Genomic DNA, 25767 nt, shown 5'->3' with positions numbered 1-25767 from the left:
TCCTCAAGACTTCCAGCCAGGCCCACAATCAGTCAGTTTTGAGGTAGATTTGATTTCATTTTAGTGCCTGGGGGAGAAAGAAAAAAGCTGACAATTTTGTCCATTCTATTAAGAAGAAGTGGATAAGAGAAGTGGGGTAAATGGATATACCTTTGCTGTCTCTCATTTGCATCAGTTACGGAAATATTTGAATACAGTACCTTGGTTCTGCACTCCTTAATGTATATAAGCAAACCTTGCTTTGTTACTGTGCTCTGTAGTTGACTCAACCTGCCTGACCTGCCTCATGGTAATCCTCTTTATGTTCCTTATATTAATTGTTTTTATTGTCACCTGTTCTTCTTAGAAGTTTTAATACATTTTAAACCCAATCAATATAAGGAACAAAAAGAGAATAAACAATAACATTTTCAGTGATACATGTGTCACTCTGTGACTTTGTGCTGCACAATGTCCTGCTCATATTTTGGCTGCCTGGTTCTGCTGCTGCACATGAGGCAGAGCTAGTCTTGCCATGTGGCCCCCTGACAGAGGTGTGCCTGGGAGAAAGTATTCCATACACCCACCCTCCCCCTTATTTTGGCTATGGGATCCACCCACTATTCCAGGGCTCTAATGCATCGTTCTGCGAGAGGAGGTAAGTCTCCTTTAGCCAACGGTAGCACAGAAAATGACTTCTTAAGCCAACCATGCACTGCACACTATTATGCAAACCGCTCGACCAAATGACAATTATTATTATCAGTCAGTGAATGGATCTGAATAATACAAGTTTGCAGCCTGAAAACAGATGAAGAAAGCTCTGCCTTTTTTTGGTTTAATAATTACTAAACCTGCCGTATCCCCCTGACTGTTGTTTAGCCGACTCCAGACAGTGGGCCAAGTGTATTAAGCCTTATGAAGAGATAAAGTGGAGAGGGATAAAGAGTGATAAAAGCCAATCATCTCCTAACTGTCATTTCACAAACACAGCCTGTAACATGACAGTTAGGAGCTGATTGACTGGTCTTTTTATCTCTCTTTATCACCCTTCACTTTTATTGTATCTCTTGTTAAGGCGTAATACCTGTACATCTGCCCCAGTGTAATGTGGGGTACACACCAGAACGATCATGATTGTGAGCAGATTGTGAAACCATATGATGTTCGCACACGATCTGCTCACGAACTGCATCCGATCCGATTCCGATTTGTGTCCAGTTGAAGGGGTCATATTTAATCCTGGCTGCAGCAGGTAGGATCTGCAAAATGACCAAACGACCAGCGGGGACGTCCATCAGATCGGAATCGGATCTAAAACATGCCAAAACATGCCCAATTTACATACAATCGGTCGAGATTGTATTGAAATTGGGGTAATTGACGCCAAATCATTCTGGTGTGTACCCAGCATTAGAAAAGTGTCTACATAAACTGTGCAGTGTATGGAGATGCTACAATTATCATGCAGTCACACCTACACTCTCCCATGTTTGCTGGCTGCCTACACTATTATGCACTCACTATAGAAAATATAACTGTTAATCATTTATGTACTGATCTCTTTTGATACTCAAGGAAAAGTAACATAGTACAACTTACCTTCAAAAATTTATTTTCAACTTTGAAGCCTTATATTATAACACGTCATGTCTTCAGGTTTTATTTAAACATGTTCAATATTCTCTGCTCCTTTCTGCTTTTTTTAAATTGTCTTTTTTCATTCAGCCTAAAGTTATTTTGAACAATTACAATGATAATTACAGAACCTAGACGCTAACTCCATAAGTATTGTGTTTTAACAGAGCTCAGTTGTAAGTAAGTGAAAACAAAATGCTTAAACAATACTTACCGCATGAACATTTTGATGTTTTGATGCTGAGAGCCAGAATGCTGGAGGCTAGAGAGAGACAAGTCACCAGTAAAATACAGTACAATTGATTGCTCTCACAGTTATACTGCCATGATTACCAATGTTTGAATTGATATCCTTGTTTGTAAAGAAAATCATTACTTGGTATTTCAATTATGTTCATGACAGAAATAAGAAAACAGTACAATTGGAAATACAGAAGCAATTTTGAGTGGGGCTGAGGATTAAGCAAATACTATAGACACAGGGGATATAGTGAAATAGTCAGCATTGACATGTTGCCAGTTATGTCACCATTGTCAGAATGTTGACATTAGAGTTACGGTAGGCTGCTGGCTCTGAGGGCTGTGTACAGGCTGTGGGGGGCAAGTTAGGGTTCAGCTGATGGGGAGGGAGGATAGGGCTAGGCACTAGAAGGACGGGTAGAGATTAGGGATAGGACAAAAATATTCCACATAATGCTGGAGGATCAGAGGCCTGTCCTGGATCACATCACTTCAGGGACCTGGTATACCTTGCTGGAGTTAAGACACTTCTGTGCCACCAGGGATGATATATGGACATTCTAACACGTCAGCATTTCATTGCTGTGTAGACAGAGGTGGAACTCTGGGAGGCAATGGAGTCATCTGCCGCCATGCTTCTCCTCCGTTGTGAGTGTGAGTCAGTTAATTTTATGCATTTGTTTCCACTCTACATGCCCAGAATGTACACAGTTTCAGAGGGAGATGCACTATGGATGCAGCAGCAGCAGCATAATTACCAGCGAGACAGAATGAGGGTGTAAAGGGGTATTCACATGACAACAGTAAAGTTCAACAAAAATATGTTTATGCATGTGCATCTCTTTTCAGGGCTGGAATTATGTGCATATATGCGTGCTTTGAAGGATATCTTTTGTACATACACACAAAGGTGTAGCAACCATTGGTGCTGGGAGTGTAGCTACTATGGGGCTCAGAGCTGGGAGGAGCCCATCTTCCATGTATTATGTACATTTTTCACAATTGCACAGTACATAGGGGCCCTTATGAACTTTTGCCTTGGTGCCTACAATATATCTAGTTATGCCCCTGGGCCAGCTTATTGTAATGTGGGTATGAACAAAAGTGAACTAAAATACATTATATAGTTACATAATATAAACTAGGAACTGTAATATAGTGGAGGCATTCTAGCCTGGCATAATATGGGGGCACTGTAACCTGCTATAATATAAATTGTGAAACTGTATATAGTAATGTGACTTAGTGGTACTGTATTGCTTAATGTGTACTGTCAGCCCTACAATGTAACATCATGTGAACTACTACTATGGCTTATCAAATAAATAAGGGCACTAATATGGGGCATACAATTATCTAAGGCACTACTATATTCAGTGAATGAAGGGCTATTATGGGGCACAGTATGCTGCACAGAGGTCTCTCTCTTGAAGTACTGAGACAGGGGAACATTAAATATCTTGCTATGGGGCTCAAGTTCTGGTAATTTTGATACCAATTTAGCATATGTATGCAATGGGTGTGCCAAAATGTCATATGACATTTAATCAAGAATTAAAGAAAGAAATAGCAACCCTACAATTTATGTTTACCATTACCTCATTGTTATTAGCATAAAAATAGGCATTTAAATATGCAGGCACAACCCACAGTAAAGACTACAGTAGCATACTTTTTACTTTTACAAACCCCCAAATGTATACACATCACCTTAATATTTATATTACAGCCAAACCTGCCTGTTACGTTCTTTTGGAGCATAGTAGTTTTAGAGCTTTGCATACTTCAATTTACAATCTTGCTCCTAATTGCCATTTCTTTTGGAAGCACAACCTCATTCTACTTAGTGCACATCCCAGGCATAATATATCTTGGACTCCGAGGAACATTTATAATAGATGCACAATTATATTGCATTGCATACCTGATCATTTACTTTTATTTGTTATATTCTTAGATTTTAAATCAACATTCCCACCGGAGCTTGTAGATAATGTAATTTAACTGCTACTGTAAAATGTAAATGAGTTTATAGTTTAAATATTATTACAGTGTGTATTTTTAAATGTACTACAAACACATTTTTGTTGTTCATTAAGGGAGCCAGAGAAAGAATTGATACTTTAAAGTACGTTGTTTTTAATATGCAGTTTTCATCTAATACAAATCTGTTTACAAATACAGATTTATCCCATATACTCTTCTTGTAATACATCCAGATCTCTGCCTTGTCATGTGCAATCAAATTGAATTCTTGGAGTATTTCAAAAATAATATTTGTATTATGTTTACTCAGTTTTATTCCAATGCCTTCTAGCAAGACTCATGATTCATTTACTTGGAGCATAAACTTCTACATACACAAGTTCCCAAACTGCAGATAGACATGAAAGGCCAGTAGCAAGAACATCCATTCTGTAGGGCTGGCAGGCTGCCACACATTTCCTTGTTTCTATTTCTTTTAAAAAGTTTAAGCATTTTTTTAATATTAATGCTAGAAGGTCACTGCCACTAATTGTGAAAAATGTATGTACAGGGACTAGGTATCACTAATTTTGTGCCTTAGTTGTTGGTGAGAGAATGGACACATTGGAGCATGTTAATTATCTGGTTTTAGTTCCTTTATTAATAATTTCTACTCACCACATATAACAGCAATAATCCACTGAATGTATTAAAAACACACTTTTCATTTGTGACACAGCCATACAACTCCTGTCCCTCTGCCTCTACTGGATTGTGGACCATAGTCAGGATGCAGTTAAAATACCATCAATCAAAATCCTGACACTGTAATCTAAACACTGCCCACAATCCCCACACCAGAATCCCAACCAAGGTCAGGACACTGGCACCAGATGAGATCCCGATTGCCTGGCTGCCGGGTGAGGTGAGTATGTAGCCAGGTATGGGGGGATTAGGTTTAGGCGCATACTGGGGGGTTAGGCTGCAGGATTGGTGAGGTGAGGGTTAGGCACTAAGTGGGAAGGGTTAAGATTATGCTGCGGGGAGGGAGGGTTTGGGACTAAGGTAGGAGCATAGAGTTAGAATGCGGGAGGGGTAGGGGAGGAGAGATCTTTTTTCGAGCCCTTGTCTGCGCTTCCAGCATTTGGGATGCCGGTATCAGCATATGAACCATCGTCATCCTGACCATCAACAAATCATACTGAACCCCTGTAGTCTATAGGCTACAATGCATTATGCTACCTAAAAATGGTAAATACTACAATTAAGCAGCACCCATAGAAACCTATGAGGGCTGATTTTTGCAGTTGAAAAATGCTTTCAAATGAATTCATGACAATCTATTAATCTTCTTCTATGTTAAGGTTACTGCTCACCAGCGAAGCATACTTGACTACCCAAAGGCTGCTCCCTGAAGGAGAGAGTAGCTATATTCCATAGGAGGTGATGTGGAGGAGTCGGTTTTGTGGCGTGAAGACACAATTGCAGCACTGTAGCCCCGCCCGGAGCTTTACAATGCCCAAATTAATGGCATTGTAAACTCGGGGTCAGGGCTATGATGATGCAATTTAGCACCATTACATCATTATCCCGACCCCTTCTTTTGGCTGAACAGATGGAGCAATGGGGTAAAAGGCAGAATGCGGGTAATGGAGTTTGCAGGATGCTGGAGACTTTCCTTCTTTCCTGGGAGGTGGTGGTGGGGGGGGGGAGTGCCTCCTGATTTTTGGGATCTCCCGACCTTTCCGGGAGAGTAGGCAATCATGGAATTAAGTCATGTTGGTTTCATTGTATCCTGATTTTATCTGTTTTCTGCACTTTAAGGTACAATATTGCTAATGTTATAAAAGTGTATATATAGACAAGTAGCAAATGTAGGCCATGTATATGTATGTACATTTGCCTTCAGTGCAATGTGGGAAAAGCACATACAATGCAGAGATCACATGAATGCATTTTTTTAAAATCCAGTGCAATGAAATAACATGAGGAAAAGCTATAGAGACCAATAATCTCTGTGACAACTCTTTTGCCTTTGGTTTAAATGTGCTTAGACTGGCCTTTGTCACGGTAAATGCACTCTGGGCAAATGAAAGTGATTGGAGCCAAAGGCTTATTCTCCAGCCTGCACTTGGCAATATAACATGATTAAAAGCTGAACAACAGCCCGGGACACACATTTTCTGAGGCACAAAATCACTTTCTTAAATTTGTTCATCATTGTAAGAAAAACAGCTTGCAACAGTTTTCTATTAGTTACATGTCTATGGTGTATGTCTTTAAGCACAAACAGCAGTACATTGTTATAGCAGGCAGAAATAGTATACAATATGTTTAATATTTCATATTGTATTTTCACCTTGGTCAGTGCTGAAGAATTGAAAGCAATCTACAGTTGCTCCCAGTATGATTCTGTTGAGCCCTTGATGTGCAGGGATTTTGAAGGTACCTGCAGAGTTGTGAGTCTTTGTAGTATAAGATCATAGGTCCATATCTACTTTTGATGTGTGATAAGTTTCCTGTAAAGCCAATACATGTATTAAGGATACCAGATGCACGGCACTCAAAATATATTTAATTGACATGATATACAGTACTCTGAATGTGTTACATGCTGATACTTTCTTTTTCTTTTGTAATTGTAACTAAATAGTTTAAGCGAATATTATAAAATGTGTCACTTTGTGGCACTTTTATTTCTTAGATTATTATTATCTGGGTGCCCTAGTCATAGTTATTGATGACGAAAGGGATAAGAGTTTGGAAGACTGAATAATTACAGAATCCTATAATATTGAACCTGCACTGGATGTAGGCAAAAGTTCAACAATAACAATGTTGACTTTCATAAGGTTTACAACACAATGCTGACAGTTATGATGTAGACTTTGATCAAATGTTGACAGGCAACATGTTGGTACACCCAGAATTTCGAAAGGTGATTCATCTGCAGATGTTGACAGTAGTGATAAGTTAAAGGATGGGATGTTTCCGGATTGCTCAGAAATACCGGAACACGTGCGGTGGTCACATGACTGTCAGGACCTGGAAGATGCCATGGCAGCCATCAGGAGAAGGTCATTGTTGGGCTACCAGGGACAATATATTGACATTATCATTAGAACAGTCATCATTTGGTACAAGACTCTGCCCTCACCGCTCTTTATATTAGTAACGGAATTAAGGGAGATTTTAATTGCTTCAGAACATAGTGGTGTTTTGTTTATGGGTTGGTTTACACTATAACAGTATGCTGTGTGTTTTTTAAGCATAATTTTGAAAGTTTAAAGTTTTTTTTCATCTATAATAAAAGGACTATATCCTGAAATGGACTGGGCCTAATCATTACGAACATCTTCGAATATAAGGAAACGAATTTCAGAAATGCATTATTGATTTTATCATGTTATATTGGGAGGTACAGATTCTGTATTAGGTAGCGCACCCCAATCCCCCCCCCCCTTCTCTCGATATATATATATATATATATATATATATATAAAAGTCCAATATGAGCCGCACTCCAGCCTTGAAATAAACAATTCCTTTTAATAAACACAGCAACAGCAACGTTTCAATACTTTTCAGTATTTTCCTCAGGCTAGTGAACACTTCAAATGTCTGACCTTTTATGTGTAACAAACAACGTCTGTCCAATGGCGTGGACACCGGGACCCGTGACGCACCCCAGTGATGTCATCAGATGTGGCCAGCGTGCGGCAATAGCTGTCACCCGCTGTTGCTATGGTGATTAAGTATACAACAATTTTAAATGATGTGCATAATAACATATAAAAGACATATAAAAGCTACATAAAAATATACATATACAAAGCACCCGATAGAGGAGTACAGCACCAGCGCTGATTATTCTCTCTATCTATACAATTAACAGCACATAATAATTCCATGAACCAGTGCGACCTGTTGATATTTCATAGTTACTAAAATATACAATAGCTATGCTATAAATAGACAACAAATCTACCTCAAGTGAGGACTCCTACTCCTGAAGCTTCATTTAAACCGCGAGGGGCTAAGGTGCCAAGATACATGATCCACTTGCTTTCCAATTGCAACAGGCGTATATATATATATATATATATATATACTTGTTATGAAATAGGAAAAACACTACTTTTGTAATACATATTGCCTATTCCATTCCAATAACAAGTTCTTATCCTTTATGTAGCCTAAATAAATTTAGATGGGCCAGACCACTGATACAGTATAACCACAGTCACAACCTTTGAAATGTGTCATTTCAGACTGATCACCTCATCTACAAGACGTGTTCCCATTTTATCTGGTCATATCGCTGACAAGCAATATGTAACCTGCTGTTGGAGGCTAAACACCTCTAAGATCTGTCACCCATGACTAATAACCTCGATAATATGCACCGCACACACAGGATAACCTTTGCCATTCCCCTGCTTGGCAAATTGGCTAACTTTTTTTTTTTTATCAGTCATTTTATGAATTTCAGGAAACTGTCCTACTTGCCATGTCATACTTAATAATGGTATTTAAACCGCAGATATTCAGGTCCTTCATATTTTTTTTTTATTTGAAGAGTAAGCATGGCTTTTTAGATTGCATTTTAGCTTTTAAAATTGCCTATGGAACAGTAAATGATAAGCTGCCTTATTCGTCTTAACAGTTCATTTTACGCAATTCATGTTTCATTATTATTGGCTCTCAGGTTAATTTGTGGAATTTATAAAAAAGGTCTCTAGCTATAAAAGGTATTATTGTGACCTACATTTGCACAAGGCACATACTACACTAAGAAAAATGCACATTAAAATGTGATTATTCTGTATGTGCCCCTGTGAGTCTCATAACCGGAAATTATTCCATACACATTTTAATTAGAAGTCAATTTTCAAGTTACACTGTATTTATACATAAAAATATCCATGGCGTCATGCTAAAGAAACAAAACAGCAAACCATAACAAAATGAGTTGGTTGATGCTAATTTTTTTATGCAATGAAATGGTTTAAAGTGTCTTTAGTGAATATATTTCTCAGCATTAGTTCTTACAATCTGCTAGGAATGTGCAGTCTTATTTCCCCTTTGTCTAATTAGTTATATATAGTCTTATTTTTTAGGACTATAAAATCAACATACTTCTAAACAAGTAAAACAGAAAAAAATAATAGTATTCATATAACACACTAAGGGCCAGGTGTATTAAGCTACAAAAAGTGATAAAGTGGAGAATGATAAACAGCCAGCCAATCAGCTCCTAACTGCCATGTTTACAGGCTGGGTTTGAAAACAGAGAGCTGTTTGGCTAGTTGTTCAGTACTTTTTTGAAGCTTAATACATCTGGCATATAATGAGATACAACTAATTAAGGAATCTGAAGGTTAAACTGACATCTCGGAGACCTTAAGCACAAGTAAACTTTAAAAATTTTTTTTTTTTAAAGCCTGTATTTAAAAGCTGTAAGATGGCTGTGGGTTGTGCAGAGGGTTGCAGGTTGTGAATCTGGTGAAAATGGTGTGTTGCCTATCTGGTCAGGTGCATCGTGTGATTTACAGTAAATGGAGTCCATTGCCAATAATGATTGGGAAGATATTTAGTGTAATGTAGTATACTGTACTGTAGCTCTATTTGTGTCTGTATCATGGAGAATGCCTACAAGATTTGAACATAATCCATATTATTTTGGGGATATGGTACCAAAACGAGAACATTTCTGCATATGTGACGGAGCTGCCCATGTCTCACCCTCTCTTGGACTGAGATTAGATCCCTTGTTAATTACATGGCAGGATTGACTGTGGGTGCGAAGCACTAACACGAAAATGCAGTAAAAACCCTGTTGTCATGGTTTTTACCGCATTTTCCAATGCTCTAACACCCTTCTGCCGGGGCAGCGATCTGGAGGGTATCGCCAGCTTCTCTATGGGCTCCTCGGATCCCTCCCAGTATTGCCAGTATACTCCAGGGACAGCGCCATGTTGCAAGGGACAGCTCTTATCACAAGATCTGTCCCTTGTGTTACTAATTGCATATGTTAGTGCACATGTGATTAGTAAGAATTACAGTCCCTGGTGGAGACGAACGTCGGGTGTTAGTACATCCCGCCCAGGGCCGCTGAGAGTGGGGAGGGCAGGTACTAATTACCCTGGTATGACCCTCTCTCTGTCCCTCCCGGGAAGTAGCAGCACACACCTACAGCATGTGCTGTGCTGAGAGCAGGCTCAGCATGAAGGTGTCACTGACAGCGTGAGAGCTCATGCTGAGCCTGCTGTCAGCACAGCACATGCTGTAGGTATGTGCTGCTGCTGAGGGGGGGGGGACAATAACACTTCCCCCTCGACTTTATACTGTTTTTTTCACCCCCTAAACATTTTTGGGGTGTGGTGTAATCACGGGATGTGGCCACGCCTTAAAATTTTTACCGGGGCCCGACATACCTCTCGGCAGCCCTGATCCCGCCCCATTACAAGCATCCAGTGACACCTCCAAAAAGCTTTTTCACACCTGGGAAACTTTCCCTCCTCAAGGTTGTTTTCATTTTTGTTTATATCTATGTATGTTACAAATATGCATTGCTACTTCTACTGTTATTTTCCTCTTCCGCCAAAACAATCTTGTAAAATAACGGCGAAATTTAAGTAACGTATATTTTTAAATTTCTGCAATTTCCTTATCTAATGCTTATTAAAATGGGAATATATAAATATATAAATAATATATAAAAGATAAAATACATAACACATATACAATTCCAATTACTTGTTACAAGATAACTCTTGTATGACCAGGGTGATGACTAAAGTATCTCCAACATTTGCCTGCATTGGAATACACACCTGCTAGTGACAATAAACTACTAAAAGGGGAAGTTACTAAGATTGGAGTTCAATTTCACATGGAATGTTGCTATGGGCATCCAATCAGAATCGACTTCTTATTTATTTAACACCTTCTAGAAGATAATAGAGAGTATCTGATTCGTCCCATGTAAAACAGAGCTCAGATCTTAGTAAATTTACCCCCTAGTGTGTCCCACTGTACTGGTGGTATACTTCTTTTTGCAAAAATCATTCAGAAAAATGATAATAGTAGGAGTCTTTTCAATTAAAAAAAACAAAGTGATTCTAACAATTAAAAACATAAAAAAGATACAATCAATAAACTAAGTTATAGAAATTGTATGAATAGCAAGTAATAGTAAGTATAATTGTCAAACAACCCATTTAGAATAGTATACAGTATATGATGAAGAACAATATCTGTATATTGTCCATAAGGAACAATACAAGAGTCGCTTAGAACGTACTTTCCTGGGAATCTCCTTGGCTCAGCGGCAATGAGGGTGCTTTCATGAGAAAGATAAACATCTGCGTTCCACGACTATGGGCGTAGTGAGGGCGGAACATGAGCTCCGGGCACCGAAAGATCACAGGGCGCCGGAGCCGTACACCGCAAACTCTGCTGCCAGTTCCCCCACCCTGCTCACATACTCCCCTGCTCGCCCAACTCGCCCACTCCCCACTGTGCCGGGCTGTCCTCCACTATTTTCAGTTCGTCTCATGCTGGACCACAAGCCAATAGGTGCTTGCGGTCCAGCAGCCAATCAGAAGCAGCATTGGTGGCTGCTGGACTGCGAGTGCCTAATGGGTTACGGTCCAGTGGGAGACTTACGAATTGAAAATAGTGGTGGATACTCAGGCTCAGTCAGGCACAGCCGGGAGCTGGTGGGGAGCGAGCGGGTGGGCGAGCGGGCAGGGGAGTGGGCTGCAGTCCCCCTTGGCAGTAAGCTTTTTTTGTCCCCCTTGGCAACGAGCAAATTCAGTCTCCCTTAGCAATGAGCAATTTCAGTACCACTTGGCATGCGTCTATTGAGTGCTTCTGAGGGTTGAAAAATGGGGTGTGGCCTTAGGAAGCGTTATCCTGCGCAGTCATGCCCCCTTTCTATAGTCCACGCCCCCTTTTTGGGCTGTCCCCGAGTGTCCCGTTTGTCAGAGGTCAAACGTTTAGAGGTATGCAAAGTGGGGACTCTTTCTGTGTAAAGAAATTATTTATTTCAGTTTTAATTTGCACCTCAATTTTAATTTACTTTTGTTACTTTTTCCAAATTGATTTTCCTTACTCCTAACATGTTTACTGTTTGTTATTGATGTAATGGGGTATGGCACAAATACTAGGACTTCTTCCATAAAAAACTAAAATATAATTTTTTTTCTTAACATCTGAAGGACAACAAACTGTTTGATGTTTGTTAGAAGTGTCTATGGCTAAAGGAAAATTTGTAAAAAAAAAAAAAATCCTGTCAGGTATTAATAACTCTTTGTGCTTTTCAATCTGTTTTTCATTTTCTTAACATTACCTAGTCCTTAACGTATGTCTCTGTCAGTTTCAGGAAAATTAACTTTACACTTCTACTCATGCCAGATACAATCTCTTTTTTATTAGATCTGTCATGTTCATTTAGTATAGTCTGTCAATCCTTAACTTCTTTCTGAGGGGTTTAAGAAGTGCTGCTTCTGTATTTCTTTTATTTGGTATAAGAAAAAAGTTCAAATGGTCAGTTTTAAAAAAAATGTATTTTAAATATGTGCAATTCATTTTGTCTCTAATATAGGGGGTTATTCAGACCTGATCACTATGCTGCTAATTTTGAGAGCCCTGTGATCAGGTAATCATTGCCCAGCCACAGTGAAATCCCGCCCTGTGCAAGCCTGTGAACAGATGTACATGGTTTGCGAAAATTACACTAATCAAAGATTAGTAGCTATTCCATACACAGGACACTCACATTGAATTATTTTTCCACTGTTTGCAGTCTGGGGCCAATTCTGGTTCACTTTTAGTGAACCGAATTCAGCCCCTGCCCCTATGGTCTGGGTTTGTTCATGTACATTTCTGCGCATATGCAAACCCAGACTGTGAAAGGCCTCTGCCATGTACTATATGGCCGGGCTGTTCACAGCAGGGGAGGGAGGGATGGGGGCAGTGGTGGCGCTGGGCCATGGGAACATCCAGCACTTGATGGGCATCCCCATGAATACACTGGGAGTTCCCATGAGAATGCGGGTGGGCCAAAGTCTGCCAGGGGCAGTGCCAGATTAAGCCTTCGGGGGGCCCGGGGCACTTTAGACAGGGGGGCCCCCTTGCACTTGTCATTACTGGCCGCAAACTGCATGGGAGAATATTACACTGTCAAAACACAGAGTAAAGGCAGTATAATCTTTGTTTATAACCATTTCTTTAAGTGCAGCACCCAGGCAGTTGTCATATGTATCTTGGAGTGCCGGTAACCACACATCTATTTATATTTTTATATATATATATATATATATATATATATATATATATACACACACTTTCATACCACATGAAAAGCCTGTATTTGTCCCTCTGCACCTTACTCTGTAGGATACCTCACAGTCCCAGTGCTGCCTCTGATTAAAAACCCTGCCATGACTAGGCTGCTGCTGCTGTTCTCCATGGGCCTGAGAAGCATGTAATGAGCTCCACCAATCAGAGCTCAGCACAAACGTCTCAGCCTCTGCTCTCTGGTGCAAAGTGTCATGGGACTTAGTCAACTCCCCCAGTAATGCATTGCACACTTGTGCAGTCAGTGTGCCTTGGATCCCAATGCTCAGCAACATTAATCATTGTCACATTGGCAGATAGGTGAAGCTGCAGCACTACCCCACTCCCATGCACAAAACAATGCTGGCTTTCTGTCAATCAACTTGCATACGGCTGGTGATCAAATAAGCAGGAATTTCTCACAGGTGGCCTCACGGATGCGTACTACAAGCCACACGCATGCGCAGTCTACAATTATCGCCCACTGGCTAGTTCGCAGTCATTGGATCGTGTCATGCTAATTTTGTATAATTCTGGGAACACAGTGATTGCAGCTGGTATCTCTTGAAGACCATTGTTTTCTGTATAAAGGGAATTTATAGGTCTTTTAAAATTAATGTATTCCTACTTTGTAGCAAGTTCTAATGCTCCCAATGAAGACAAATTTAGACAAAGTATAATTGTTGAAAAAGCTAGGCAATGTATTGTAATGAATAGCTATAATTGGAGATGTTTGGAAACTTGCAACAATTACACAGGCAACACATTACCAAAGAACAAGTTATATACCACTACTTTGACACATCTTGGCTACCTCAGTTGCCAGACCTCATCTCAGGAATCTTTTGGTTGTGTTCTTGTACTCAGAACATCTCATACTGTTAGATCTGAAAGACCACATTAAATGTCATGCGTCCAATGTTCCACCTGCCATGCAACATTCTGCTATAGACAATGCAATTCTTAAAATGTGGAGGACACCTTGAATAATGATAGTGCTCTTTGAATGATTTGTAGCATCAAAAAATGTGTAACTAATACATATTTTTTTAATAAATGGCTATAATTTCCTTTGAAGTACAATACCTATTGCCCAAATTCCTTTTCATGATTACATTTCCACTCCAGTGTTATGTCCATCCTCTTTTTGGCCTAATTGCAGCATAAGCATTTAATACTATGATGTGGCTGCTTGCAGTCACTGTCAAGGTCATTGAGTGGTGTGTCCCTAGCCTATCAGTGATTGGGAGCTACCACGTCACATGAACACTCAGCCAAGCGCTCAGTATGTTCAGAATCCCATAATACGTATGATTTAATGTTTACAATCCTTTATAATTCCAGTACCAAAAGCTATCTATAAACTTGGTATTTGACTCTCATGGACGTACAGTATAATAATGTCCGCAAAGAAAACAAACAGTGCTGATGTTTTGTCTTATTGTTTGTCTACACTTTAAAATGTCTTAGTTCATTCAAGTATAATAATAATAATGATGATAATAAAAATAATAGCCCCAATAATAATAATTAGAAGAATAATCGTCCCCCATTAGTGGTTTTTCCAAAAAGCTTTACACAAATAAATATGGAATTAAATGTTCAAATTATTTGAATGCAATTAAGTTTAAAGCTAATTCATGTGGGCGGCGTTACATGGCTCGCAAAGCAGGACATTTTCACTGCTTAGCGAGTCAATTAAGAATCACCTTCTTAATTTCATTTGAGCCCATACGTTTTCAATTGCAATAGCTTGTATTTTACCCCAATTAGGACATTCAATTCATATTTTTTTAATAAAATATATATTCAAATGAGAATAGATACATGCGTCTCATACAATCAGTATACTCAGTATATATTTTTAAATATGAGTTCTAAACTACTGATATACTGTACTGTAGGTAATCAGTGAAGAGGAGTGCAAATGTAAACAGCATTCAAAGACAAACATCGCTGACAAACACCCTTGCTTGCTATTGGAAACTCTCATTTGCCAAATCAATTTGTAGATTTACATATATTATAATCAAATGTAATTGCTTTTCTGTACTTATTTACTTTATTATTATAATTGGAAATACCATTCTCGCATAAATCTATTCTTTAATACTAACTAAGGGTAAGCCATATCTCATTGTGAATCAAAATTGAAAAATAAAATAAAATAATTTTTCCCTTATTTCTTACTCATTGACATCAATGTTTATTTATAAACACTGCTCAGTCTGCAAACTCTTTCTCCTTCTATTGTAAATTCCTGGGATTATCAGTATGCCGCTGATTCACACATTGGCAACATATTAAATAACCAAACTACTGAATTTACTATATAGTTGTTTTGATGAGGGTTATTAACTACCATAGATGTAAATCTAGGGGCTACCAGCATATCTGTAAAAGTGCAGTATATTATTGGCTTTTGGTTTAGTTTTAATATTTACAAAAATATTAAAACTGTCCCCACAACAGTGCATATAAATAAGGAAACGCCATATAAGAGTCTCTCTGGGAAGAAGATCTGCTCCTGTTTCAAGACAATAAAATGTTATGTAAGTCTTATGCTGTGTACACACACATGGTACAATTTGACATCGGATTTTGACTATATAGTGAAAATCTAATCGGGATCACATAGACATTGAATGGAGATGTTTTTAAGCTTTCTATCCTGATTTAATGCCGATGCACGCTCCTGTTCAGCTGAAATCGAAAAACCAAATAGACAGTGCAGCAATGACTATATAGTGCAGACTGAACGTAGATAGTATGAAGTGTATGTAAATAGCACATGAGTTAGCAAAAATTGCATAGCAATCAAATCTGAGTCGAATAGCAAAGAATCTTGCCGTGTGTACACACTATTAGGGACACTCTCTTTGTCATATTAAAGCAAGTAGTTGGTCCTCTGGGCTGGCACTAATTGTACACCAATTATGGACCTGTGTTCTCAGAGAAGGCAAGTGCTTATCTCCCCCCAAGTAAGACAGCCAATGGCTTCAAACATATGGATGATATGGGGGCCCACTTCTCCACATTATTGCAGGAGAAGCAGGGCCCGAAAATAAGAAAATGTAAAGAGAGTGTTAATACATTTGCCCCACAGTGTACAGAAATAGTAATGTTTTACAATGCATTTAGAAATAGTCAAGCTTATTTTAGTGAATGAGAAATAAAAGATTTAGGATACATGCGTTTCCACTAATCGTATAAGCAATTTCATGGCTCTACTGATAATGGCATCACTTTAAGACACAATTAATAAATGGATTTAGGCATTTGGAAGAAGGGGAGTGCTTTGTTTTCCAACACCCCCTCAGAGTTCCATTCATCACCATAAACACCATAAACAGGTGCAACCTTGTGAACGATGTATGGCTCTCAGCAGTGTACCGTTACTATTTCATACACCATACACAAAAGCATGACAGCAGGAACCTGGTGTCTATAATGATAGCTATATTCCTACTTTACTTAAAGCTGCTCTTATTTCAAATGTATGGCACATGAAGTGAAAAAATTATTTACGGTCAGAGCAGTCAAACTTTGGAACTCTCTTCCTGAAGAAGTGGTGTCGGCAGACACAATAAATACGTTTAAAATAAGGTTGGATAAACATTTATTGGTTAAAAAAATCCATGGGTACAAATAAAAAACATAATCTGTCTTTAAATTTTAGAACATACTAATGTAAAATACTAATACTAATGTAAAATGGTCCCTGAGACCTGATTTTACATTTGCCCCAATGTAAAATGCCCCCAGACCCCAATTTTCATTGTATACCCACCCTCATGGGTGAAATGCCCCCCCCCCCATTGTTAACGCAACCCCACGATCAACGCCAACCTGAAGCGTGGCGAGTGAGGGGCGGCGGTACGCGTCCTCCGACCTTTTCATACCCCCACTATCCACGTCGGCGTGGAGTTGATTTCATATAGTGTGGCTAGCGCAGCAAGCCACCTAGCCCGAAGCGTGGCGAGCACAGTGAGCCCCGCGAGGGGACGTGCCTTACTTCACAGGTATTATGCGTCCCCTCGCAGGGCTCGCTACGCTCGCCACGCTTCGGGATCGGTGGCTCGCTGCGCTCACCACACTATATAAAATCAACTCCATGCCGACGTGGATAGTGGGGGTATGAAAAGGACGTAGGACGCGTACCGCCGCCCCTCGCGGGCTCACTACGCTCTCCACGTTTCGGGTTGGCGTTAATCGTGGGTTGCCGTTAACAATGGGGGGGCATTTAACATACACATTACCCATTAGGGTGCCTATACAATCAAAAATTGGCCCATTTAACATTGTTCCCTATGTAAAATCGCGTTGATCGCGTCGGTCGCATTGCATGCCATTATAATGGCATGCGATGGACGTGATCAACGCGATTTTCTCATTGCCAGCAATAAAGGCTAAAAATGGCCAAATATTGCGTCGGTCGCGTCCATCACATACCTTAAGTTACCTTAACTTAAGGTATGCGATCACCCACGACGGGCGCCGTGCTAGGAAACAAGTACCAAAAACTTTAATTGTCTATGTTTTTGAAGAAAATGCATACCGTATCTTTGTAGTGCATTATTCTCAGCTGTATCAGCACCTCTGGGACTGAACAGCTTTTGCTATTTCAATTTTTTATGGTTTACTGTGAAAAGAAAACATGTCCCTTATTTCCATACATCACCATTGTCACTGACTGACAGAAATCTTTCCTCTGCTCTAGGGCCTGGAACTATCGCAGAGACTCTTTGAAAAGAACATTCTCCTCTCTGCCTTGAAATTAGAACTTTTGGGGATTCTAAAGAACTAAATGTATGCAAACTATTTGTCTCTTACCCAGCCCCTGTCAATGTTATATATTCCTGAAAGCACAGTCACTTTTGCAGAGATAGAAGAGATTATGTAAATTATTCTCACAACCTGATGTTATTAAGGATCTGAGCTATCACAGGGGCTGAAAAGGAATCAACATTGATAAATCTACAGCAGATACTTCATTTTCTCCTGAAATTATTGGTGTAATAGGAAAGTACTATGTGTATATTTGTCAAGCCTCTTCTATAATTAGAGAACTGTAAATAAAAATAAATAGATTGTTTATACCTATCTCTTATCTCACATAATACATACAGTAGGTTCCAATGAATGTATGTTACTGGTACTGTACTTCAGCAAAGGAATTATTGACCTTCATAGGAAGGTCACCTGATTATAAACAATTGCTCAGGTAGACTGGATGGATAAATGAAAATAATACTACTTGAATATATATATATACGATATGGTTTGTATAATTTGGTCAAAGAGCGCCCTTCCCAGCAGCCTGTTTCCTCCTCCTGCTAGTACAATCCTCTAGCTGTGTAATATTGAAGAACAAACAAGGGGTGTGGATGGGGGATCACAGGCGCTTGGTCTGATGTGCAGAAATATTTTTGTGAAAAAATATTTTTGTGTTCCAAATAAAGGTTAAAAACATATATCTTTTATTTGTAACAAATCTAAAAAGTCCTGAACACACAAAACAAGATTTAAAAATGTCCAAAATCTAAAGAGAGATTTGTATCCTGTGCAAAAAAAAGAAACTGTTTCTTTAAGGATACGTTTAAGACTTGTAACACAATCCTGATACAAAGTGCCGTTTTATAGGGGTTTTTTGTTGCACTGCAAAAATATAAAGAGACAACGGGGTGGGGAAAGAGAGTGTGGAAAGTTCGTACCTCCACTCCCGCGTCCTTGTTTTCCTGATCGAGGTTGGTGCCGCAATAAGAAGAAATGTCTCTTTCACCGCCGCAGCCGTGGTCCCGGCTTCCAGCGGTAGTAGGAGATGTACACTTAGCCGGCTTGTGATTTTGTAGTCTGCGCGTTAATTCACAGGTGCAGGAGAATGAGGGTGTTCCGCTCGATAGGGCTTGCAGGCTATATTTGTTCAGGATAAATTCAGAAGTCCGGCATCAATGGAAGAGGTTGTCATTTAAAAAGGCATCTGTGAGAGTTTAAAAATTAAGAAAAAAAGAAGAGGGTGACCACATCCACCCGCTGCCGCCAACGCGTTTCAATCCTGCTAAGGGATCTTTTTCAAGGCACAGGTGAAGGTGGTCACGTGGTCACCTTATATGTAAAAATTTTATTAAGGATCTGAGCTATCACAGGGGCTGAAAAGGAATCAACATTGATAAATCTACAGCAGATACTTCATTTTCTCCTGAAATTATTGGTGTAATAAGAAAGTACTATGTGTATATTTGTCAAGCCTCTTCTATAATTAGAGAACTGTAAATAAAAATAAATAGGTTGTTTATACCTATCTCTTATCTCACATAATACATACAGTAGGTTCCAATGAATGTATGTTACTGGTACTGTACTTCAGCAAAGGAATTATTGACCTTCATAGGAAGGTCACCTGATTATAAACAATTGCTCAGGTAGACTGGATGGATTAATGAAAATAATACTACTTGAATATATATATATATATATATGGCTATTACTCTAATGTCTCTACACAGCCTCGCTGAAATGTCTATTGCTTTTGACACTTAAATATTCTTTTCTCTTATATTCAATCTCTACCTCTTTCTCTCTGCCTCCTCCATACTACCTGTACGCATGTCCCCTACACCAGTGGTTAATCTACTACCCACTACCTCTCCAGTGCATGTCAAGAGTCTGTTCTTTGCCCTGTTCTAGTCTAGTATTGTATTGTATTAGTATTGTAAGGTACTAAAAAAAAATATGCTGATTTGCTAATTAGCGTTAACAAACCCTTCTGTGTGTAGTGTGCCTTGCTTCAGCAGTCATATAGACAATCATCCCATAATCACACTATCAGCCCTATCAGAGCTACTCTTTCTGATAAAAGCCCTGATAAGGCAGTCCACTAAACCTTCTCAGCTTTACACCCCCCCCCCCCCCCCCCCCTTCATATGTGTACCTCACAACACCTGCAGCTAGAAGTGCTGGTCACCTTATTTTTCTCCCTGTGTGGTTACAGCATACTTTGACTGAGACAATCCACTGTCCTTTAATAGAGCAATGTAGAAGTATCTAGTAACAGGATTATGTTCTCTTTCTCTGTGACCAGTGTTATGTGGTGGCTAACACCAGCCGACCCTCCAATATTAGAGAGAGTGTATGCTAAATATGACAACAAAAGAAACATAATACAGGTCGAGTATCCCGTATCCGAATATCCGTTATCCGAATTATTCCAAAATACGGACATTCCAGAAAGTGAAAAAAAAATTTTTTTTGCTAAAAACTCACTGGGGACATTTGTAACAGCATCACTGGGGACATGATATGTAACTGGCACTATATATGTGCAAGACAATGATTGCTTGGCATTCAAATTCAGTGCTGAGATAGTACACACATTTTGTTTCACGTTTTGAAACCTTGTTTTTTGAACAATTAAAATATATTTGTGTGTATTTTATGTGGTAATAAAATATATTTGTGTGTATATTATGTGTTTATACAGCATAAATGCAAGATACTTCAAAATACATCATTGAAATATTAAAATATTCCGAAATACGGAATAATCCGTTATCCAAAATTCTCCTGGTCCCGAGCATTTTGGATAAGGGATACTCAACCTGTAGAACATTAACTCTCCATATATCTAAAAGGCTAACTACTCCTCACCTGTGTGAGGTGAAGTACTGCCACTGACCACTAGAGGCCACTCGATAGCCCAAATTACTCCTTTGTCAAAGTGAAAGTCAAAAATGTCACAGCTCAATAGGAAAGTACATTGCAGAAGCCTACTATGATAATGAAGGCACTAAATAACTAATACTGTTTCAGCAAGCTGTAAAGCAATGCCCAGCCTATAACAATAGGCACTAGCCTTTTCTGATCAGAAGTCCCTTTTCTCAGTTTTCCATACTCCATCTTCTAGCATAGTATATTTACTTATTACATACACGGAGGACACATTGTGTTTTTCTTCCAACGTGGGAAACAGTTGTTACTATTAACTTTTGTGACTTTTTTTAATGCTCGATGTTAAACTCTCACCTGTGGATAATATCAATTTATTACATTCAACAGCTATGTCTATTTTCTACTTTGACATAATGGGATTAGCCAGTACGCGTTTGGGGACACCTAATATTATTAATGGTTTTTATTGTGCGTGTTAATGTTGTTTTACGCTTGCAAAACCAAAATGAAGAGGGATTAACGTGGCAGTGTTAGCTAATGAGAACTTATTTTTAAGAGCGAAGAAGTAATATAGATGGCTCAGTCTAGTGGTGCTGAATTTAATTTTAGGAGTGGACCTATAGGCATTTTTCACACTTTTTGCAGCCTAATAAAATCCTTGGCAGCTATTTAATGTAGATTTCATGTGTGGCTGTGACAATTACCTAAAGGAACACTATAATCTCTAACAATTTAAAATGCAGAAAAGCTATTTCTACCGAGCCAGCACAGAAATTACAACAATTTTACTGAAACTGCAATTTGCATATTTGACATATTATTATGATTATTGTTATTATTGATTATTCCTACTGAGTTTTGTTGCTCGATTTCAAAATAGTTTATCCTGAGATGGCAATGACAATTTCCAAGCATAAAAAATATACATTTGTAGAAGCTTTGTGCTATTTTTGATCTTCTATAACCTTCGCCGTAAGAAGGGCAGTGCGTCTTGTGACATCACATTTTCTGCCATCGCCGCTAGTCTATCCTAAACTGCTATCGGGGCTGTCCCTGGTATCAAGGGGATTGGCCCTACCTGTCACTAACACTCAGGCTAAGTTATGCAGGCAGCTAACAGCAAATATGATGCTGTTAGCGGTTCTAAGGCCTGATTCTGGTTCACTTGCAAAAGCTAATTCTCTCTCTAATGGACAAAACCGGACAGGCTCCATTCATCAATATCTGGTGGGTGCATTGCAGGGGGGTGTCCTGTCCGGTGGGGCTGCTGTGACACCTGTCACCAGGGAGTGGAGAAGGGGGAGAATAAAGCCTCCCTGCATGGTTCGGGGATGTAGTAAAAACCGTAATGGTATGGCATACCACTGAATCGTTTAGAAGTACCAACTATTTGCATCGCATCACATCAATTCATCTCAGATACCTGGCAACCATTTGATGCCGGGATTTAAATGTCCATCCCTAGAGCAGAGAGACAGATTGACTAGGTCTCTCCACTGTGCACTTCTCTCAGTTTAAGCGGCCTACAGTATTTAATAAAATCTGCATTTCTGTCTAATCAATTAACGTCTTTTATTGTTGCTATTAGCAGTGAAAACAGATTGATCAATTTGAGAAATGTGTCATTAAACTCATGCTAACAGTTCATCCAATAGAAGACTGTGCCAGCACAATAGTAAAAGCTAGTTCACTAGAGTAGAAGAGGTTTGTATTGAGCCTAAGCAGCCATCAGACAACACATTCAGAAACAGCTGTCGTGGAGATATCCAAACATAACTTCCTTATTTCCTATAGGCCACAGTGGCTTAAGTCATCTGAAGATGGTCATCGCTATCAGGGGGCAAGCTGAAGCTTGTCCAAAACACAGCCGTTCCCACTAATAATGAGGTGAAAGTCAGTAGGTCTACCCCAAAAGGTCGACATGCAATAGGTTGACAGGGTCAAAAGGTCGACATGCAATCAGTTGACAGGGTCAAAAGGTCGACAGGGTCAAAATGTCAACATTGAGAAGGTAGACACATGAAAAGGTGACATGAATTTTTCATGATTTTTTTTTAAACCGGCCTGTTCTTACTTCACCTTCCATGTCTGCATACATCGAGGCCCGATGCCCGAAGCGAGCATAGCGAGGGTACGCGTTACAGTAATTGAGGGTCTATGTCAACAGTTGTCGACATAGACACCAAAAGAAAACCCCATGTCTACCTTTTCATGTGTCTTTTTCATGTCAACATTTTGATCCTGTCGTAAATTTTGACCTTGTCAACCTATTGCATGTCTGTCTATTGCATGTCGACCTTTTCACCCAGTTGACCTATTGCATATCCACCTTTTAGGGTAGACCTACTCACTGTCTATCCAGACACTGGCTATTTTATAATCCGCAACCTTGGGTTTCAGCCTTTGGTAAGGCCCTTTATTCTGGTCCTGAAAAGAGGGGAGAGTCCTTTGTAAATATAGCACTGCATGAAAAGAAGGGATTATTTAACATAACATGTGATAAAACAATTGAATATTAAAACTGTGAATAAAGCAGTCATGAATTTAAAAAAATAAAATAAAACACAGATACTGCGACAGTTTGTGCATTTATTCATTTTAATCCAGAAGTTCATTGAACGTCACTGATTACAAATCTCAAAAGAAGAGGATACTCTGGCATATGTCTGCCGGTCTTCCTTCTAGTTCCATGGGGTGAGCAACATCTGCACTTATACAATTCTTTGCCATATCAAATAAAAACTGCAGAAAATGCTGTGCTAGATACTTGCCAGCAGGGTTTAGTGTTTTCACCTATCTATCTGGTTGTCTGATTGCTTTTTCCAAGTCAATATTAGGACAGATGAATTGTTAAACCTTTAGATCTGAAGATGTAAACAGATGTGACAGATATATTTGCTGTTTGAATTTAATTAACCTACAAAGCTGAATCTACAAGACACAGATGTGATGAAATCTTGTCAGTTGCTATATTTCTACAACAGTAAAACAAGAACCTTATAACCTGTTTCTCTTATTAATAAAAACAAGTCATAAAACAAAGTTTTTCTGTGTTTCAGCCATTGACATAAATGGATATTGACATAAATGATGCTTGACAAGATCTCTAAACGTTTTCCCTCTTATTTTAGCACTAGTTATGTTTTCCCATTTGTTATAAGAGACAGGGTTTGTAAAATGAGGCTCAAGGATCGTCACAGGAACTTTCCTAGAGTGAGCAATGTGCAGATTAATGCTATAAAATATAAGTATACGTATGTTTAATGGTTGCACATTGTATGTTGCGTTTAAAATGATGTATTAAAGGAATGTATTTGGAAGGTGGGCACAAAAAAATATGTCCCGGTAGCTCCTTGTGCCACTCTTTTAATTGGCAGACTGTCATATACTACGTATTGTAGCGGTATCTCCAGTAAAATCATATTACATAATACTTCTAAGGTGCTCCAGTTTTGAGCCACTGTCCAAGAACTATCTTTCCAGAGATTTCGATATGCACACTAAGGAAGATCAGCACAAGTGCAGTAGACCCTGGTAAGTGCCAGAGTCTACTGATGAGAAATCCAGTGTATATATATATATATATATATATATATATATATATATATATATATATACACACACACACGCGCGCGCGCGCGCGCACACACACACACACACACACACACTAGATAAATAAACCATGGTGTTGGGCAGGATAATGCAATGTATGTTGAATTTTTCAAGGGGACAGTTCAGAACCTGATTCCTAGAGGAGAGGATGGACCTTCAGGCAGTGGGGCTCACTGGGGGTTTCCCCTTGTGCCTCTGTGGCCCACTCCATCCTTGTTTGTGGCCCTGAGGACCCGGTTTGAGAACCGATGGTCTATGGCTTTCCAGTGATGATAATATTGTCAGGATAAAAATCCATCAACTTACTGCTAAAAACTGCAAAATATGGAGGAAGTTTATGTTTCCCCAAGAAAATCAGTTAACAATTTATAGCACACAGCAAGGGCAGTACACCTTTACCATTAATAAAATAATATCCTTGTGGCCATGTCAAAGACTTGAGCTTAATGCAAATGGAAACATTCAAATTTGAAAGGCTGGATATTAAATACTTCATAAATGTCTTGTACAAAAAATGTTTCACAGTCATGGAGAATATTAACTTGTTTTTTAAGGGAAAAAAATAATGAAAAGGTCACTTGAAGAAATAGGGCCTTGCTCAACGGAGCTTCCTACATGCAATTTTATTTAATAATCAAACAGAATTACTTTCACCTTACATTGACACTAGAAACAAGTCAAGCAATTCAGCGAAATAGAAAAGTCTGGAAAGTTCATTAGAAATTCAGTTTGTGAATGCCAAGTATAAATAAAAAACATTGTGGAAAAAAATCAGGATACAGGGATTTATCAATAAAGTCACCTCCCTCTAGGCACAATTGACATTTTATTGTACAGCAGTGATGGGGAATATTTGTGCTGCTGTTGTGGCTACTTGCTTACATGGGACTTTTTTCTTCCAATGTTTACAGCATGTCAGTCTAAGTATAACAGAAGATCCAAATCTCATGTGTAAATAGCACAAAATGTCAAGACAAAAATTTTGATCTTGTATCATATTATTGAGCCAGATGTATAACCTTTCTTTAATTATGTTTGCAAAATACTTTGATATATATATATTGTAAATAGAATAGTCTGCATGTGTTTTAGGGCCTTATTAAAAGTTATTAGCAATTCCTGCTAAATTGGGTTAATTCAAAGTTTTGAGCAAGGCAAAATAAGGAGCAAATTTGTACCTTGGCAAACCATGATGCTGATGTATGATGCGAAAACAGTGGAGAAGCGGACCAGTGGAGAAATGTCCATAGCAACCAATCAGCTTCCAGGTAACATTTACCAAGTACATTCTATAAAGTCTTAGGTACAAACTGATTGGTT

General features: G+C 38.9%; 1 protein-coding gene and 1 long non-coding RNA gene across 4 annotated transcripts in view; one reads left to right on the top strand and one right to left on the bottom strand.

The window, feature by feature from the left end:
• Positions 1 to 25767, top strand: part of SASH1 (SAM and SH3 domain containing 1) — an 893545-nt gene that overhangs the window by 279514 nt on the left and 588264 nt on the right. The gene's annotated exons all lie outside the window — the stretch shown is intronic.
• LOC146062578 (uncharacterized) overlaps positions 1581 to 25767 on the bottom strand; it is a 47871-nt gene continuing 23684 nt past the window's right edge. The window contains exons 2-3 of the long non-coding RNA XR_014471404.1: positions 1832 to 1879; positions 1581 to 1708 (exon numbers count right to left, since the gene is read on the bottom strand). This is a non-coding gene — a long non-coding RNA (uncharacterized LOC146062578). The remainder of the gene's footprint in view (positions 1709 to 1831; positions 1880 to 25767) is intronic.

This window comes from Crinia signifera, chromosome 3 (genome assembly GCF_055691185.1).
Source record: "Crinia signifera chromosome 3, ASM5569118v1, whole genome shotgun sequence".
Taxonomy (NCBI): domain Eukaryota; kingdom Metazoa; phylum Chordata; class Amphibia; order Anura; family Myobatrachidae; genus Crinia; species Crinia signifera.
This window is presented reverse-complemented; position numbering and strand designations above follow the sequence as displayed.